The 7,500-nt window shown below is 46.5% G+C and overlaps 1 protein-coding gene across 3 annotated transcripts in view; it reads left to right on the top strand.

Annotated features, from left to right (window-relative positions):
• The window catches only part of LOC106595830 (LIM and calponin homology domains-containing protein 1), a 60,563-nt gene that overhangs the window by 2,905 nt on the left and 50,158 nt on the right, over positions 1–7,500 (top strand). The window lies entirely within an intron of this gene.

Raw genomic sequence — 7,500 nt, 5'->3', positions numbered from 1 at the left:
ATTGCCTTTAAATTGTTTAACTTGGGTCAAACGTTTCGGGTAGCCTTCCACAAGCTTCCCACAAAAAAGTTGGGTGAATTTTGGCCCATTCCTCCTGACAGAGCTGGTGTAACTGAGTCAGGTTTGTAGGCCTCCTTGCTTGCACAAACTTTTTCAGTTCTGACCACACATTTTCTATAGGATTGAGGTCAGGGCTTTGTGATGGCCACTCCAATACCTTGACTTTGTTGTCCTTAAGCCATTTTGCCACAACTTTGGAAGTATGCTTGGGGTCATTGTCCATTTGGAAGACCCATTTGTGACCAAGCTTTAACTTCCTGACCGATGTCTTGAGATGTTGCTTCAATATACGCACATAATTTTCCTTCCTCATGATGCCATCTATTTTGTGAAGTGCACCAGTCCCTCCTGCAGCAAAGCACCCCCACAACATGATGCTGCCACCTCCGTGCTTCACGGTTGGGATGGTGTTCTTCGCCTTGCAAGCGTCCCCCTTTTTCCTCCAAACATAACGATGGTCATTATGGCCAAACAGTTCTATTTTTGTTTCATCAGACCAGAAGACATTTCTCCAAAAAGTACGATCTTTGCCCCCATGTGCAGTTGCAAACCGTAGTCTGGCTTTTTTATGGTGGTTTTGGAGCAGTGGCTTCTTCCTTGCTGAGCGGCCTTTCAGGTTATGTCGATATAGGACTCGTTTTACTGTGGATATTGATACGTTTGTACCTGTTTCCTCCAGCATCTTCACAAGGTCCTTTGCTGTTGTTCTGGGATTGATTTGCACTTTTCGCACCAAAGTACGTTCATCTCTAGGAGACAGAACGCGTCTCCTTCCTGAGCGGTATGACGGCTGCGTGGTCCCATGGTGTTAATACTTGTGTACTATTGTTTGTACAGATGAATGTGGTACCTTCAGGCATTTGGAAATTGCTCCCAAGGATGAACCAGACTTGTGGAGGTCTACAATTTATTTTCTGAGGTCTTGGCTGATTTCTTTAGATTTTCCCATGATGTCAAGCAAAGAGGCACTGAGTTTGAAGGTAGGCCCCGAAATACACTGACAGGTACACCTCCAATTGACCTGGGGCGGCAATCCAATTGACTCAAATGATGTCAATTAGCCAATCAGAAGCTTCTAAAGCCATGACATAATTTTCTGGAATTTTCCAAGCTGTTTAAAGGCACCAGTCAACTTAGTGTATGTAAACTTCTGACCCACTGGAATTGTGATACAGTGAATTATAAGTGAAATAATCATGTCTGTAAACAATTGTTGGAAAAAGGACTTGTGTCATGCACAAAGTAGATGTCCTAACCGACTTGCCAAAACTATAGTTTGTTAACAAGAAATTTGTGGAGTGATTGAAAAACGAGTTTTAATGACTCCAACCTAAGTGGATGTAAACTTCCGACTACAACTGTAGGCAGCACACAGGAGGACACTTTTGAGATCATTTCCTTATTAATTTCTAGCCAGATGTAAAATGTTCCTGTTTTGATTAATGTAATAGAGTGAGTTAGGTCTGCTCTATACCAAATTAGCATATCCATTAGCATACCCTTCCCTGTTTCACACCTGGTAGTTTGGTGGATGGGACTACCAGCTCTCTGTAACCTAGAGGACAACCAGTGGGTCCATCTCCTCTATACCACCCACCTGGTAGTGTGGTGGATGGGACTACCAGCTCTCTGTAACCTAGAGGACAACCAGTGGGTCCATCTCCTCTATACCACCTGGTAGTTTGGTGGATGGGACTACCAGCTCTCTGTAACCTAGAGGACAACCAGTGGGTCCATCTCCTCTATACCACCTGGTAGTGTGGTGGATGAGACTACCAGCTCTCTGTAACCTAGAGGACAACCAGTGGGTCCATCTCCTCTATACCACCTGGTAGTGTGGTGGATGGGACTACCAGCTCTCTGTAACCTAGAGGACAACCAGTGGGTCCATCTCCTCTATACCACCTGGTAGTGTGGTGGATGGGACTACCAGCTCTCTGTAACCTAGAGGACAACCAGTGGGTCCATCTCCTCTATACCACCTGGTAGTGTGGTGGATGGGACTACCAGCTCTCTGTAACCTAGAGGACAACCAGTGGGTCCGTCTCCTCTATACCACCTGGTAGTGTGGTGGATGGGACTACCAGCTCTCTGTAACCTAGAGGGCAACCAGTGGGTCCATCTCCTCTATACCACCTGGTAGTGTGGTGGATGGGACTACCAGCTCTCTGTAACCTAGAGGACAACCAGTGGGTCCATCTCCTCTATACCACCTGGTAGTGTGGTGGATGGGACTACCAGATCTCTGTAACCTAGAGGACAACCAGTGGGTCCATCTCCTCTATACCACCTGGTAGTGTGGTGGATGGGACCACCAGCTCTCTGTAACCTAGAGGACAACCAGTGGGTCCATCTCCTCTATACCACCTGGTAGTGTGGTGGATGGGACTACCAGCTCTCTGTAACCTAGAGGACAACCAGTGGGTCCATCTCCTCTATACCACCTGGTAGTGTGGTGGATGGGACTACCAGCTCTCTGTAACCTAGAGGACAACCAGTGGGTCCATCTCCTCTATACCACCTGGTAGTGTGGTGGATGGGACTACCAGCTCTCTGTAACCTAGAGGACAACCAGTGGGTCCATCTCCTCTATACCACCTGGTAGTGTGGTGGATGGGACTACCAGCTCTCTGTAACCTAGAGGACAACCAGTGGGTCCATCTCCTCTATACCACCTGGTAGTGTGGTGGATGGGACTACCAGCTCTCTGTAACCTAGAGGGCAACCAGTGGGTCCATCTCCTCTATACCCCCCACCTGGTAGTGTGGTGGATGGGACTACCAGCTCTCTGTAACCTAGAGGACAACCAGTGGGTCCATCTCCTCTATACCACCTGGTAGTGTGGTGGATGGGACTACCAGCTCTCTGTAACCTAGAGGACAACCAGTGGGTCCATCTCCTCTATACCACCTGGTAGTTTGGTGGATGGGACTACCAGCTCTCTGTAACCTAGAGGGCAACCAGTGGGTCCGTCTCCTCTATACCACCTGGTAGTGTGGTGGATGGGACTACCGGCTCTCTGTAACCTAGAGGACAACCAGTGGGTCCATCTCCTCTATACCACCTGGTAGTGTGGTGGATGGGACTACCAGCTCTCTGTAACCTAGAGGACAACCAGTGGGTCCATCTCCTCTATACCACCTGGTAGTTTGGTGGATGAGACTACCAGCTCTCTGTAACCTAGAGGGCAACCAGTGGGTCCGTCTCCTCTATACCACCTGGTAGTGTGGTGGATGGGACTACCAGCTCTCTGTAACCTAGAGGACAACCAGTGGGTCCATCTCCTCTATACCACCCACCTGGTAGTGTGGTGGATGGGACTACCAGCTCTCTGTAACCTAGAGGACAACCAGTGGGTCCATCTCCTCTATACCACCTGGTAGTGTGGTGGATGGGACTACCAGCTCTCTGTAACCTAGAGGACAACCAGTGGGTCCGTCTCCTCTATACCACCCACCTGGTAGTGTGGTGGATGGGACTACCAGCTCTCTGTAACCTAGAGGACAACCAGTGGGTCCATCTCCTCTATACCACCTGGTAGTTTGGTGGATGGGACTACCAGCTCTCTGTAACCTAGAGGGCAACCAGTGGGTCCATCTCCTCTATACCACCTGGTAGTGTGGTGGATGGGACTACCAGCTCTCTGTAACCTAGAGGACAACCAGTGGGTCCATCTCCTCTATACCACCTGGTAGTGTGGTGGATGGGACTACCAGCTCTCTGTAACCTAGAGGACAACCAGTGGGTCCGTCTCCTCTATACCACCCACCTGGTAGTGTGGTGGATGGGACTACCAGCTCTCTGTAACCTAGAGGACAACCAGTGGGTCCATCTCCTCTATACCACCCACCTGGTAGTGTGGTGGATGGGACTACCAGCTCTCTGTAACCTAGAGGACAACCAGTGGGTCCATCTCCTCTATACCACCTGGTAGTGTGGTGGATGGGACTAACAGCTCTCTGTAACCTAGAGGACAACCAGTGGGTCCGTCTCCTCTATACCACCTGGTAGTGTGGTGGATGGGACTACCAGCTCTCTGTAACCTAGAGGACAACCAGTGGGTCCGTCTCCTCTATACCACCTGGTAGTGTGGTGGATGGGACTACCAGCTCTCTGTAACCTAGAGGACAACCAGTGGGTCCATCTCCTCTATACCACCTGGTAGTGTGGTGGATGGGACTACCAGCTCTCTGTAACCTAGAGGACAACCAGTGGGTCCATCTCCTCTATACCACCCACCTGGTAGTGTGGTGGATGGGACTACCAGCTCTCTGTAACCTAGAGGACAACCAGTGGGTCCATCTCCTCTATACCACCTGGTAGTGTGGTGGATGGGACTACCAGCTCTCTGTAACCTAGAGGACAACCAGTGGGTCCATCTCCTCTATACCACCTGGTAGTGTGGTGGATGGGACTACCAGCTCTCTGTAACCTAGAGGACAACCAGTGGGTCCATCTCCTCTATACCACCCACCTGGTAGTGTGGTGGATGGGACTACCAGCTCTCTGTACCCTAGAGGACAACCAGTGGGTCCATCTCCTCTATACCACCCACCTGGTAGTGTGGTGGATGGGACTACCAGCTCTCTGTAACCTAGAGGACAACCAGTGGGTCCATCTCCTCTATACCACCTGGTAGTGTGGTGGATGGGACTACCAGCTCTCTGTAACCTAGAGGACAACCAGTGGGTCCATCTCCTCTATACCACCCACCTGGTAGTGTGGTGGATGGGACTACCAGCTCTCTGTAACCTAGAGGGCAACCAGTGGGTCCATCTCCTCTATACCACCTGGTAGTGTGGTGGATGGGACTACCAGCTCTCTGTAACCTAGAGGGCAACCAGTGGGTCCGTCTCCTCTATACCAGGTTTCTTGTAGGATGACAATGTCTGTATTTCTGATTTCTTTGGTGAATTCCAGGTTCCTGCTCTTTAGGCAGATGACCTCAGATCTATATTCCAGGATGAGATAGTCTGTGCATGTGTGGTTTTGTGTGCGTCTGTCTGTCTCTCTCTCTCTCTCTCTCTCCCTTCTCTCTCTCTCTCTCCCCCTCTCTCTCTCCCCCTCTCTCTCTCTCTCTCTCTCTCTCTCTCTCTCTCCCTTTCTCTCTGTCTCTCTCTCTCTCTCTCGCTCTCTCTCTCTCTCTCTCTCTCTCTCTCTCTCCCTTTCTCTCTCTATCTATCTATCTCTCTCTCTCTCTGCCTCTCTCTCTGTCTCTCTCTATCTCTATCTCTCTCTCTCTGCCTCTCTCTCTCTCTCTCTCTCTCTCTCTATCTCTCTCTCTCTCTCTCTCTCTCTGTCTCTCTCTCCCTCTCTCTCTGTCTCTCTCTCTCTCCCTTTCTCTCTCTCTCTGTCTCTCTCTCTCCCTCTCTCTCTGTCTCTCTCTCCCTTTCTCTCTCTATCTTTGTCTCTCTCTCTGTCTCTCTCTGTCTTCTTAATTCTCTCTATTTATTTATGGCTGGTAAGGCTGCCTCTCTTTCATGTTATTTATATCCTCAGACACGTGTGTGTTTGTGTGTGTGACATTGGTCTCCAAGGAAACATAACAACAGTAGCCTTTCAGGTTAGTTTGTCTCCTCGAGGCCCCGCCCCCGGGTGGCACATAGAAACATGTGTTCTAGAACAGAGATACCTCTGACGTGTGTTCTAGAACAGAGATTCCTCTGACATGTGTTCTAGAACAGATGTACCTCTGACGTGTGTTCTAGAACAGAGATACCTCTGACGTGTGTTCTAGAACAGAGATACCTCTGACGTATGTTCTAGAACAGATATACCTCTGACGTGTGTTCTAGAACAGAGATACCTCTGAAGTGTGTTCTAGAACAGATTTACCTCTGACGTGTGTTCTAGAACAGATTTACTGAATTGGACTGTGTGTGAAGTTGGTTTAGTAGTATGAACTGGGAATGTGATATTAACCCCTTTATGAAGTGAAGTTGGTTTAGTAGTATGAACTGGGAATGTGATATTAACCCCTTTATGAAGTTGGTTTAGTAGTATGAACTGGGAATGTGATATAAACCCCTTTATGAAGTGAAGTTGGTTTAGTAGTATGAACTGGGAATGTGATATTAACCCCTTTATGAAGTGAAGTTGGTTTAGTAGTATGAACTGGGAATGTGATATTAACCCCTTTATGAAGTGAAGTTGGTTTAGTAGTATGAACTGGGAATGTGATATTAACCCCTTTATGAAGTTGGTTTAGTAGTATGAACTGGGAATGTGATATTAACCCCTTTATGAAGTGAAGTTGGTTTAGTAGTATGAACTGGGAATGTGATATAAACCCCTTTATGAAGTTGGTTTAGTAGTATGAACTGGGAATGTGATATAAACCCCTTTATGAAGTGAAGTTGGTTTAGTAGTATGAACTGGGAATGTGATATTAACCCCTTTATGAAGTGAAGTTGGTTTAGTAGTATGAACTGGGAATGTGATATTAACCCCTTTATGAAGTTGGTTTAGTAGTATGAACTGGGAATGTGATATTAACCCCTTTATGAAGTGAAGTTGGTTTAGTAGTATGAACTGGGAATGTGATATAAACCCCTTTATGAAGTGAAGTTGGTTTAGTAGTATGAACTGGGAATGTGATATAAACCCCTTTATGAAGTGAAGTTGGTTTAGTAGTATGAACTGGGAATGTGATATAAACCCCTTTATGAAGTGAAGTTGGTTTAGTAGTATGAACTGGGAATGTGATATTAACCCCTTTATGAAGTGAAGTTGGTTTAGTAGTATGAACTGGGAATGTGATATAAACCCCTTTATGAAGTGAAGTTGGTTTAGTAGTATGAACTGGGAATGTGATATTAACCCCTTTATGAAGTTGGTTTAGTAGTATGAACTGGGAATGTGATATTAACCCCTTTATGAAGTTGGTTTAGTAGTATGAACTGGGAATGTGATATTAACCCCTTTATGAAGTGAAGTTGGTTTAGTAGTATGAACTGGGAATGTGATATAAACCCCTTTATGAAGTTGGTTTAGTAGTATGAACTGGGAATGTGATATAAACCCCTTTATGAAGTGAAGTTGGTTTAGTAGTATGAACTGGGAATGTGATATTAACCCCTTTATGAAGTGAAGTTGGTTTAGTAGTATGAACTGGGAATGTGATATAAACCCCTTTATGAAGTGAAGTTGGTTTAGTAGTATGAACTGGGAATGTGATATTAACCCCTTTATGAAGTTGGTTTAGTAGTATGAACTGGGAATGTGATATTAACCCCTTTATGAAGTGAAGTTGGTTTAGTAGTATGAACTGGGAATGTGATATTAACCCCTTTATGAAGTTGGTTTAGTAGTATGAACTGGGAATGTGATATTAACCCCTTTATGAAGTTGGTTTAGTAGTATGAACTGGGAATGTGATATAAACCCCTTTATGAAGTGAAGTTGGTTTAGTAGTATGAACTGGGAATGTGATATTAACCC

This window comes from Salmo salar, unplaced genomic scaffold (assembly GCF_905237065.1).
Source record: "Salmo salar unplaced genomic scaffold, Ssal_v3.1, whole genome shotgun sequence".
Classification (NCBI taxonomy): domain Eukaryota; kingdom Metazoa; phylum Chordata; class Actinopteri; order Salmoniformes; family Salmonidae; genus Salmo; species Salmo salar.
This window is presented reverse-complemented; position numbering and strand designations above follow the sequence as displayed.